The sequence below is a fragment of the Microplitis demolitor genome, chromosome 1, assembly GCF_026212275.2.
Source record: "Microplitis demolitor isolate Queensland-Clemson2020A chromosome 1, iyMicDemo2.1a, whole genome shotgun sequence".
Lineage (NCBI taxonomy): Eukaryota > Metazoa > Arthropoda > Insecta > Hymenoptera > Braconidae > Microplitis > Microplitis demolitor.
In genome coordinates this window covers 184,463-197,056 of record NC_068545.1, presented here as the reverse complement: position 1 = coordinate 197,056, position 12,594 = coordinate 184,463, and the positions used below count along the sequence as shown (strand labels likewise).

Genomic DNA, 12,594 nt, shown 5'->3' with positions numbered 1-12,594 from the left:
CGTTCTGTATATGACAGAAAAATTAACAAGTAAATAATGTTTTTTTTTTGGTGCAGTTAATAAATGCATCTCAACAACTGGTGCTTGTATATAACAACGTTAAAATAAAAATGAAAGATACACTTAGATCTAGAGCAATATATATTAGGTATTTTTGATATCACCAAAAAAAAAGAAAAAAAAAAAACAAGGAAAGGAACAGAGCTGGACATAAAGATTAAATAGCGATGCGACTGTGTGGATGATGTTGTATTCTGTATTAGGTATTCTGCACTCTGCAAGTGACTATGAGTATTTCATAAAGCAATTTTATCTAGATTGTTCGAATTTACAGGTTTAGTAGTACAGGCTATTAACTCGAAAACCACCAGCGGGAGAAATCGAGCTTGACAAAGCTATGAGATGTATTGTTATTATTATTGTTTTTATTATCATATATATATCCACTTGTGTAGAGATAATATTAATAATTATATGTATATATGAATAACAGAGGAGTTAGTAAGTAAAGTTTGAAAAGACGAAAAGTAGCAATATAAAGTTTATTAAATTATAAATAATTTACAAACGAGTTCTTTGAACAATTTTAAAATAATATTACTAAAAGTTGAGAATATATAATCAGGAGCATAATAGAGTATTCTCTTGGGTTCGTAGAAACCTTTTAAGTGAGTTTGCTAACTCATCAAAAACGTCCATCAACAATAATCGTTTGAATAATAAATCTACGTTTTTTCTCATCATCAATAATATTACTTGTGACTATTGTCATTATCCTTTTCTTCTTATCATATGTAACAAAAATTAGTATGCCCATTTGTCTAAAACAAACTCACAAAATTTTATAATAATTATTTTTATTTTTAAAATAAATATATAGATGTTGATATATCAATTTTTGATAAGACATTTTTTATTATATATATATATTTTCAGTTTGTTTATGCATAATCTTTTGTTTTTTTATATTTATTAATATCTGAGTGATTCAATAGGACGTTAGCAGTAAACTTGGTTGTTGGTTAAAATTGAGTTTGCATCCGATAACGCCGTAGTTGTAGTTCAAAATCGACTTCTTCCCCAAGTTTATATCATGGCCCTCGTTCACAAGCTTTCGCTTTTATTTTTTCCTTGGAAAATTTTTCATCCATCTATATTTTTTAAAAATTATTTAGTTTGCTTTTTGTTTTACTTTTATATGCTGCTCGACTTTCCAATCATCTGAGTTTTCTCTGTTTAATTTTTTTATTCAATGAAAAAGAGCTTGATCAGAAAATTTTAAATACCACGTACATCAGTAAAATAAAACAAAATAAAATAAAATAAAATGTAGTGTACTTATATACACATATAACATGAGAAATATAGTTAAAAAAAATAATGAACTGATATATTTCATCAAGCTTTTCAATGGATTTTAATTAAAAATAAAATCCCTAGGTTTTTTATGTCCGCTTTAAAAATTTAATTTTTTTCTTCTTCTTTTTCTTTTTCTTTTATTTTTCAAGTACACTCGGCCAAATAGTTGTAAAATGGTCGTTAAACTGTATAAAACAAAACATATATATAATACAACAAACAAAGACGATTATTTTAAGATGATATAATTCCATTTCCAATAAATTTATGAGAGTCAACAAATCGTAAGAACCGACTCAACGAATACTCGATATAATAATAATAATAATAATAAATAAAGTAATTTTTATTACTTTTTATTTCATGAAAAAATTCACATTATTTTTATATTTTATAATTTCTACTCTATATAAAAATATGTTTATGATATTTTTTGTATATAATGACATTAACGGCAACGTCAAGAAAATGAAATCTATATAAATATATTCTCGATTCGTTGTAAATTCGTGATTTATCATGAAATTTAATTACTACAAATTAATATTGACATTACGAAATTATATTAAATACTGACTATGTTATCTAGACAGAAACGAAATTAAAAAATAACGAAAAAATAATAATGATAATCTATCGATCGCGTAATATTGCGGTTTACTTTTCGACAGATGATTTATTTACAATAGACAGCTGTTTGCGTCAATCTACCGGAAACGTGGTATGCGTCGAGCGTACATTGAGGTCGAATAAAAAACAGAAACGCATTCTACCATCGAATCATGTCACACTGTTCACTGACTCATATATGCTGCTGCTTCAGCTCCTACTGCTGCTACTGCTGCTACTGCTGCTACTGATGATGATGTTATTACTATAACTGCTACTCCCATTACATGTACAATCAGAAATTCAAAAACTCATACTTTTTATATTCAAATAAATATGTAGATTATCTAATTATCACTTTCTTTAAAAAAAAAAAAAAAATTCCTTAGATTTGCTAAAATTTTTTGATGGATTTTTCGATTTTTCTTGTTTGAATATTTTTTATATGATTCAGACATGAAAATATGGGAAAAATAAAATAAAAGTTTCATAAAAAATTATACTAAAAAGTGTCAAGTACAAAAATAATTTATCTTAAACCACAAATGAATTGCGGATGTTAAACTCCCGTTGAGGGAATATAAGTTGTTTACCTCTGTACTTTGTTCACACTTGGGTTTTATTCTCCAGGTGATAAAAGCAACCGACATTTGTAAGATATATAAACTGATAATAAATAGTTTATTAATGGAACCACTTGTTTTAATAACTTTATGACTAAATTAGTGTATGTCTGTATATCTTTATTCAATAATATATAATAAAAATAGTGTGATATTTAAATTTAAAACTATGTATTATAAATGTTTATGTATAGTCAAGTCCAACGTCAACGGAGGTAAATTCCGAGCTCACGTCGTATCATTTATTGTCTAAAGCTATCTACCAATAGGAAACCTACTCTGTTACTCAAAGTTTACATTGTTTACCATCCAAATATCACCTATAAACGAGAACCAAAACCAACTTTATGTTCGCCATCACTATTACGTTGTTAAATATATATATATATACTTTTTTATTTTATCTATAAGATTGTTTCATAAAATAATTTTTATTATTTCTAATAAGTTTTCGATAGAAAAGAAGATATGAAAAGTGGAATAGTTAAATTAACGTTGAAAACCAAGTGATAAATCACACGTGCAACGTATTCTACGCGACAATATTGTTTTCCCTCAAATCAATTACTCTCTTGAGGGCAATAACAATACGCTCGGTGGTCATGATTCAAGAAAATCCGATTGTACATTACCAACATACACAATACCATGTGGTATCACTATAAATGTTAAATCTATATATCTCAGAATATTGTTAAACATAATGTTTGTTTTATTTTTTTAACTTTTTATCTGACTATTAAATTTACATTGTTGAAACAAATATGTATTGAAGATAGTAAAAAAAGTTGACTTCATGGGACATATCTACCCGACGTCGATTAATCAAAAAATACATTTTTTTCTGGAGGTTTTGCCTTTTTTCTACTAAAGGGCATTGTAATGAAGAAAAATGTTAATATTGTGTGGAGTTATTCCGAACAGGATTTTCGAAAATCGGACGGATACGAATAATTTCTACTTTTTTTTTAATTTAAAATTTTGATAGCGAGAACCCCAAAATATATATATGAATGTTTAGAAGCCTGTACAAGTACTTAGATGTTAAAGAGAGTTACTACGCGCAGAGTATAGTGTTTTGCAGTAAGAGCGACGCATGCAGTGGAAAGAGGGCGCGCATGATTGAGGAGGACTCGGTCGTCGGTCCGTCTATATAGTAGGTTTATACTACTGGGTATCTGGTTGAACTTGGTGTTGCTCGGTGTTCAGTAACGCCGCGCCCCTTGTCAAGCGCGCTACCCCAACTAAGATTGACTCTATGTGGTTAAATATAATCACTATTTAAATTTGATATTCTACTAAATATATATACATATTCACTTTACTACCTAATAGACCTTACAGCTTATATCATATACACTTTGTTTCGTTTCTTTCATCATTGAACTGTATTACTTTAATTAAACAAATATTTATTTTGTTTAATTAGATAGGTTCATTAATTAAAATAAACTTATATCATGATAATGCCAATCGTACCACTAAAGTTATTTAAATTTTTAAAAATATAATAATATTAATTATCATTATACATAGAGATATTTATTTATATATAAAGGAAGAATGAGCTTAATGGGACTTGTACTGGCAAGTTTATCTAAAATCCAGTTAATGTCATATGAGTAAAGTTTCATAAAGTGTAACAGTGGTAAGTGTGAACTGAGTACAAAGACTTGAGTGCTGTGTGTTAAAGTTAAATGTAAACTTTATACTACCCTTCTTTATATATTCTAAAATTATTTTTTATACTCCAAGTTATCACATAAAGTAAAGATATAAAGAAACCAATTTTTTTTTATTAAAAATAAAAAGTATATATTATTATTATTATTATTATTATTATTATTATTATTATTATTATTATTATTTCGTTGTAATTATTATTTAAGGCGTTGTTGTAAAAACTCTTAAATAAGTTTGTACAGTGACTAAAAGTTACAAAGGTGAATGATAGGTAATGGATTAGTTACGTGAAATGCCATAGAGTTGACGATAAGATTGATGAGCATATACGATAAATATGTGCACTCTAGTGGAATTATATTTGTTATATTTCTTCATCATAAAATTATGATAATGTTTTATAAATTAAGCAATGATGATATCAAACATGACTGATTACATGTTCTCTCACGTACGATTGAATATTTATTTATGTTTTTAAATATCAAGCTGCTTTGAGATTTATCGTTGATTTATCGTGTGCAGACTAACATTGGGTGTTTTTGAGTTCCAATAATCAAGTGATCGACAAAGTTTAGTATTGAATTAAATCATGATTCACTGGACAGTAAACCAAGGCAACCCGGGCTAGTGAGTAGGAAAAAAAAAATAAAAAAAGACGGTGAAACAAATATTTCTCAAAAATTGGCCAGCAAATACAAGGTAATATTTTTATATTTTTATTTTATTTTTAAATTTAATTTTTTGTTTGTTCGTAACAACCGAGTATTTTTAATGGACCAGTGATGAATTATTTGTTTAAAGACCAAACATACGTTTCCTCTTCCTCGTATATATGCATACATGATATTATGCATATACATATAGAGTAGAGAAGAGTATTTTTATATGCAACGCGCTTTTTGCACTACACCAGAGACGTTAATTTACATGGACCATTAAAAGTTACGTAATAACAACTATGCCGTTGTAGTGACCTAATTTTTTTTACGCTGGCGCCAATTTTTACGTATGTAAAGTAGATCCCTCGTTCAATCGAATCTCGTCTAATTAGTTATTGTAATTGGATGCTATTTCATAATTAAAGTAGATAAAAAAAAAAAAAAAAAAAAAAAATTGTAAATTATCATATCCAATAGGATTTTTTTAGTATCAATATCGATTTTCTATCTTAATCATCATAAATTTTCTAATATGATATGAAAAATATTAATAAGTAAAAAAAAGTTAAAATTTTGACGTGCTTTTAACAATATGTTCTGGAAATGACATGAGTACTTTTATATCTTCTCTAATAACACGATCCATTTTCTCCTGAGTAAAAGATCCAAGGAATAACTGAAGCATGCAGCGTACAAGGATATGGCTAACTTTTTAAAAAGTTTAACTTTTTTGTTTTTGAAAGTTGTATAGTAATAGTCTTACTCTTTATCACTATTTGTCTAGACTAAAAATACCATTGACTATTGAAAGTCTTTGAACTTTATCTCAAAGTCTATATATAGATACAAATATATACAATATCATATTTATACGTAATTAACCCATTTAAATATTGGTGAAAAGATTGATACCATACGAAAAGGAGGTTACGAAATATATAAATTGTGAATTATAAATCGACCTCATAACACATCGTTATCATTGACGCTGGCTGGCTGTAGCAACGTAACCCGATTTTATTATTTTATATTTTATATTTTATATACAATACATATGTAGTGCTCAGCCCGTTTGTATCCTTAAAAATAGTTGCCAAGAAAATATTTCAATTTACATACACAACTGAATATTATTGGATAAAAATAATAAATAAGAATGGCAATTTTATTTTCCAGCATCTTAGTTATTCGATTAGACAAAAAATAAAAAAAAACATATCAATATTATATATCTGGGGATTTATTTAACATATGTATCTTTGTTTTTATTTATTTATTTGTTTATTAATCTCAGTGACTCTGATAGGTTCGCGAGGCCACAGAGATTCAACGGCTTCAGTAGTAATTTATAGCGTAGAGATTCGGGTGAACGAGGCATGGGGTTAAACTGAGCTTAACACTTGGTGGTGGCGTCACTATCACGTTCAATACTAACCAGTGGCAGTAGCAGTATACCAGTACAGCAATACCAATAGAACACTATGTATAGTAATATAGTAATATGGTATCGTGTGCACACAAAGGTGTAAGCATACCAGATCTCAGTAAAAGAGAAAGAGAGTAGAAATTGGAGAACAGATATATATGTAGCCTGGGTACTTTGTCAAGTAAACTTATGTTTCAATTCTAGATCTCGTCGACTTAGTTTGGATCTACGAAATCGTTTGGTAACTTTGATATCCGAGTTTGTTTGAATCTAACATACCCTTGGCACTCTTCTTAACATTCTGCTCTAATACTTAAAAATATTATCCACTTGCCAATCTACAATTCTTCTTTCTGAACTCAAGTAATTTAATACCACGTTCAATAGAAATTACTATTTTTTTTTCTTTGCCATGGTTATTTATTTATAATCATTAGTATTTAATGGTTTTAAAATAAAAAAGGTCGAGATATAAAAAATAATAATAATAATAATAAAAGAGTGTTTTCAAGTTAACATGAGATTTCAATTTCCATAAAGAGTTTGAGACTTTTTTTCGTGAATCGCTTTACAAAGCACATTTTCTCGGATTGGGTTATATTTATTTCAATGGTAAGTATATAAATAAAAATAAAATTCAATTGGTAAATTAAATATAAAAAGACACAAATGAATAGATTTATAATGATGCATAGAGGTGAAAATGATGATAAAGATATATGATAAATTAAAATGAGTACATAATGGCTTAAAAAAATGTTTTTTTTTTTTTTTTCTTTTCTTACAAATGATTTACATACAGAAACGATAACTTAATTTTAAGAGTAACATGTAGTAGTGGAAGACCGTTGATGATACTTAAATTTTCACCACTGTATAATTCTCTCATTCGCATTCTCTATTTTGTGGGTGTATACGCGCGTTCTCCTTCAGTCACCTCCATAGATCCTTGTTCACCTCATTTTCTTTTTATTACTTTTCTTTTCTGGTTTTTTTTGTCTCTCTCTCTCTCTCTCTCTCTCTCTCTCTCTCTCTCTTTCTTTCTTTATTATCACTAACGACTCGACCTACGTTTTGCCCTTACGAGCCTCACCCAAGTACTCACGGAATACGAATTACCATTTGATCTATCTTTAAAAGTAAGTGGATGATGACGATTACATCTTCCTGATAATCTATTCATGAATTTTTTCATATCTTATATACTTTGATTTCAGTATATTTTTTGTATAAAGTTTACAAGAAATTTATCTTTTTTTTATATGCATCACACTGATTATGATTTAAATAGTTATTAATATAATTGAATAATATTAGTAACGATCAAGATTAAAATATATAAATAAATAAAACAAAGTGATAATTAATATAAATCGTAATTTATCACAATTTTTATTAGAGTCAGAATTTATTTTTTATAAAAAATAAAATAGAATTACTTAATTCATGAAACTATGTCATTGTTTAAAAATCAAGAGTTCCGGATAACATTTAATCATTTTTTTATTCTCATTCATTCTTATTCCTGATAGTTATAAAATAGTTTTAAAATTGAAGGAAATAGAAATTTTATTGTTCTATTTTAAACGAGAGTTAACTTTCGTGATGTGAAAATTTCAACTGTCTTTACAGAAAGTCATCCTTGAATAACGACGATCTAATAAAAGAAAAAAGTAACGATAAAAATATAAAAAATGAAACGTTTTTATATTGCGGACGAGGAAAAAGAAAGAGAGTGATAAAGTATAAGTACATATAGAATCCTGATCATCCCACACTCATTTCACTACGAGTACCATCCCATAATACTTTATTGACTGTTGATAGTTTTAATCAAAATCTACTTTAAATTTTAAATACGATCCTAGCATTAGAAATACCTTAGTAGCCACTGATTTATTTTATATCCTTTTATTTTAATTTTTATTCTCATACGTTATTGACTCTCTAACTCATTTTCAAGTCCCTTAACTCGAATTGTTTTTTCTTTTTTTTTTTTTTTTTTTATTTTTTAAACAATATGCCGATAAATTACACGATATTGAAATTTTTAGTTTGGAGTTGATGAATTTTCGGTACATAAAATATTTTTATTCAACTCTAACAAAAATACATCAATTCATGCGCACAAATGCTCGTTTTGTTAAAAAAAAAAAAAAAAAAAAAAATCTGATTATATAGGAGAAAGTTGTGATAAAAAATGACCTGAATACTTTGAAACGCGGATCGTATATATTACAATCATGATCATCGACTACATCGACATTTACATACTCGAAATTCCACAAGATTGAACACAAAAATTTAAACATTATTCTATTTACATATTTCTTTTACAATTATTTGATATTTGTATTAGAATAAAAATTTAACATAAATTTGTTTATTTAGTCTGAAAAAAATAATAAATTTAAAAAACTTGATTTTTTATTGCTGTTCGGTAGAATATAAATTATTATTAAAAATAAAAATTGCTGTGGATAAATTTTTTTTAATAATTAATCACAAAGCCATAATAATAAATAAATTTCTATAAACCGTGAATCGAACAGCTTCAAGTAATAAATTAAAACCCGTATATAATAAATTAATTTTTTTTATTTTCGTGGTCAATATTTAAAATTTTGTCGGATAATTCTCAAATAATGAATATTTTAATAAATTAATAGCTGCGTTTTGAGCACAAATAATTATGAGATTTTCAATAAATAAAAAACCATAGTTTTAAAAAAAGTACAACAATGATTGAAAAAAAGTAGGAAATATAAATATGCTTTGCTAATGATATTTTCCACAGAGTAATCCTTTTGAGTATTTCACATTTTCCAATTTATTTTTAACCTGTTACTATTTACTTTTCTGTTTACCAAAAGGCTTTGGGATAATACGAAGGATTAGAGAAACTGCAGCAAGTAGAGGGTAGTATAGAGGGTTGAGAGATGAAATTAGTCGGTTAACCTGATTCGCCACAGTTTGCTTGGTAACAGCTCCGTTATAAACGCCTATAAATATATATCTATATATCTACATATAATATAGCTTTCATATCATATATAACCAGAGTCTTTGATGTAATTTTCTTTGGCATATCAAAAAGAGCATGTGTCTCTACATATTATACGGACACAAATATCAATAGTTTAAACGTAATTTTTTATCTTGAAAAAAAAAAAAAAAAAAAAAAAAAAAAAAAATATCCAAGCTTATCTTGTTGAGAAATGGATAATAAGTTTAGACACCAACGACAACGTAACGACGGTAGCGGCAAATAAGAAGAGAAATAATATAATCGTATACACTGAATTGTATTCGGTGAACTCACATTAACAAACTTGATATTCAGGTTACTGTAATCGTGATTTCATGCTAGCACGAAGAAACAGGCGTGAAACTCTCTCTTTCTCTCTCTTTTACCATTTCGTTATTTATAAACGTTAAAGTAAACTTACTTTTGAGGTAAATTTTCACAAGTTGTTGCGAATATATTTAATGATAATTTTTTTATACATATATATGTTAAATAATTACAATAATAATGCGGAAAGCATCAACATGAATTTTAAAATAATTTAATCTGTACCAAGTATTCATTTACATTTACAGTAGATTAACAATATCATTAATTTTATATTTTACAAATAAAAGTTTTGTAGTTTATGTTACAATTGTTAAGTGTCTCGACTTATAACCTTAACATAAATAGATAACATTTTTTGTATATAGGGAACATTAAAAGTTTGTTTCATTTTTTTGTGTAGAGAAAAAAATTTCTTGAAACTTTTAAACATTTTTATCTTATCACACGCATTATTATTATTATTATTATTATTTTTTTTTTTTTAATTTTTTATATTTCATATTTTTTTCTTACTTGACAATAAATTTTGCTGACGTCATAAAAATTACCAGAACTTATATCTCGGCGTTGGTATGGGCTCCAGAAAAGTTTGTCTCGCCGGAAGCGACGCATACAGAGGACTAGATACTCTCTTCAGCTTCTTTTGGCCATACGCCATTTTAAGTATCTAAACTTTTTATCAGTATTTGCAATTTTTATTGCCAATTAAAAAATATAATTTAATAAAGTAATTTATTTATAGTAATTTAAGTAAGCCTTTAAAAAAATTAATTAAATTTATTATATAAATGGCAATACAATTGATGAGACAAATAAATTTAGCATTATGAAATTTAAATAGTCAGCGATGAGTTAACATTAAATAATTATAAATGATTTTCGATAATAATGATGACGATGAGAATTGAATTTAAAATCTAATAGCGTTCATAGATATATGACACGAAATCAAAGTAGTATCATATCAGCCATCAACGGATAGTGGACAGCGGAGAGCAAACGATAGTAGTTGATACTATATACTATATACTAGCGTATAGTTTTACCCGTCAAATAATCGCCAACACGCAATAATAATTTACGTTATAGATAACATATAGATAAAATCGGAATCCGGAATTGAGAAACTATCAATTTAATTGATGAATATGTTCGCGCGATTGAATTCGCTATTGATTATACAATCTTCCATAATACATTCATTATGATTTATTGTCTCATATATATCATTATTCGTTATTATTATTATTATTATTATTATTATAAATTAATTATCGCAATCATATCCAATTATATTAACATTGCGTTAACTTATTGATTAACAAAATTTTTAGATCATTAATTTAGTAGGCAAGAAACGTGTTTTTTTTCATACTAGTAGTAGTAGTAGTGGTCGTTGTTGTAGTATTAATAGATCGACATTTGCTACGAGTGTAGACTAGACTTTATCAGTAGTCGAAAAATGAGCTGGATTTTTCATACAAATGTTACCTATTATACGTTGATCCAACTAAATGCTTATTTACGTACTAGATAAATATAAAATCCTCTATGTCTCGTAAAGACAGAGATAACCCTCAACTATTATTCTACTACCTAATGAAACATTTTTTAGTTATATTGTTAAATAATTAATTTAATTAATTTCGATAATCTAATACTTATTATGCAAAATAAATTTTCGTTATCGGAAAAATTATTTTGATTTTAATTACCTAGCAATGTATTTATGGTTAATTAAAGATGATTAGTAAATAAATAAAAATTAAGTATGTTTTTACAAAAAAAAAAATATTAAAAATAATAATAAATGAAATAAAAAAGTAAAGTAAAGCTGATGGAATGAATAGAAGCAAAGCAGAAATGTAGATCATTAACATGAGCTTTTAGAATAGCACTTGATTCAGTAATGTACTACATAAATTCGTTATTACAATTATCGATAAATATGTAAATTAATGTGGACAAATTTGTAGTTAAAATTGACGATAAGATATTTTTCATATATTTACTCCAGTAAATTACAACACTTGTATTATATCTATAAATATTTTTTCACTAAAATTTATGTTACTATATTAAAAAAAAAAAAAAAAAAAAAAAAAAAAAAAATATTGTTATAAATAGGTATTGTAAGTTATCATATCACCTGAAGCCTCATTAACTAGGAAACCCTAAATTATTATTGAAATAATATTTCACAATAAAAAGTAAAACTATACAATAACATAAATTTTTTTATAGCTTCGATATAAATTTATCATTCAAAAGTAAATTTATATAATAATCGAATAATTTATACAATAAAAAATAAATAAATTTTTATGAGTGATAAAAAGTGATAAACTGATGGTTAATAAAATTATATTATTACATTATAAAAGCTTAAAACCGTCTGATGGTGTAGTTCTGTTAAAGTGAATTAGATACTCGAGAGATCAAAGACACTTTGAAAAGGAAAAAAAAAAATACCGAGAAAAATGATGTAAATATATCGGTTATCTTGATTTAAAATTTACTGACAGCTTAAATAAATTTATCTCAAGTTAGTTAAATCATCTTTAAATCAAGTTAATTATAAAATAATAAAATTTTATACAACTGAGTATATTTTTTTTATTTGTTAGTGATGTCAGTGATAAAATAAAATTTGATAAGAGATAAATCGTTTTTCTGTAGATGACAGAGTATTGTCATTTTGTCGTTTGAATTATTATTATTCTATTGAATAGGATAGACGCATGAAGCAATTGGTTCAATTGGTTCAACTATACTTTATGCACCAGCCAAGACTCCACTCAATCTCATTGTTATGAAAATGAGTGCGTTGTTGTATAATGTAGTAGATCGTCTATTGAAAAGTACTCTAAAGTG

General features: G+C 26.4%; 1 protein-coding gene across 2 annotated transcripts in view; it reads left to right on the top strand.

Annotated features, from left to right (window-relative positions):
- The first annotated feature begins 4,513 nt into the window (after positions 1–4,513).
- Positions 4,514–12,594, top strand: part of LOC103577870 (uncharacterized) — a 63,653-nt gene continuing 55,572 nt past the window's right edge. For both annotated transcript variants that reach the window (XM_053738739.1, XM_053738734.1), the window contains exon 1: positions 4,514–4,976. The gene's annotated coding sequence lies outside the window, so the exon portion shown is untranslated. The remainder of the gene's footprint in view (positions 4,977–12,594) is intronic.